Genomic DNA, 919 nt, shown 5'->3' on the forward strand with positions numbered 1-919 from the left:
CTGGTCTGGAAATCCACAGTCTCCTTACCCCCTTACCAGATGCTTTCCTTGGGCTTCTAGTCTTCTGGCCAATGGCAAGTAAGTCATTTGTGCAAAATAGTGCAGAGCCTGCAGCACAAGATATTTTCTTGAGTGCTGAGCAACTTGAATTCTCAGACTCCATGGGCCTCAAAGTCATGGAATTATCACTACTATGAGCCTTACATTACCTTATTCAGGCAAACTAGAGGATCCAAAGAGAGAAATCTTTGTCCCAAATTACAGAGTAATTTACTGGTCAGGCTAGGATTAGAACCCAGATCTCTTTCCTCTCTATAATTCTGCCTCTCTTTTCAGTTAATTTACTTCATTCTTTTACCACAGATTACAAAATTGAAATGAAGAAATTAATACTGCTGGTATCCAAAGCATCCAAGTCACACAGAAGCAGCCTTTGAATTACACAATTGCCTTGAAAGTATTGGGGAAAGATAGCTATGTGCACATTACATTTGACACAACCTCAAGGGTGAAGCAACCCATCATTTTATTCAGAGAGTTCAACTACCTCTCCTTTGCATTGGAGTCTAAACTTTATCACATCTAAATATTTTCAATCAACTGAGCCAAGGCACCGCAAAGAAGACCCAAATGATCAGATTCCTGAGTTTAAATCTTTAGTCTTCCATCAACATAAGCCTGTCTAACTTGTACAAGCTGCAGAGGCCCTCAGGGATATCCCAGTTCAATAAAATTTAGACCCGGAAAGTACTTGATATACAAAGTTACAAAGTAGAAACAGGGTTTGACTCTTATTCCTATGATCTTTCACATGCACTGTGCTTATTTCCTGTAGGACTGTGACTTCTGTGTTTAATTGTCGTTCAGGTCAGGGCATCAGATATTTGGATACAGCATTTAATACAACCGCATCATTAGA

Source organism: Canis lupus, chromosome 27, assembly GCF_003254725.2.
Source record: "Canis lupus dingo isolate Sandy chromosome 27, ASM325472v2, whole genome shotgun sequence".
Classification (NCBI taxonomy): domain Eukaryota; kingdom Metazoa; phylum Chordata; class Mammalia; order Carnivora; family Canidae; genus Canis; species Canis lupus.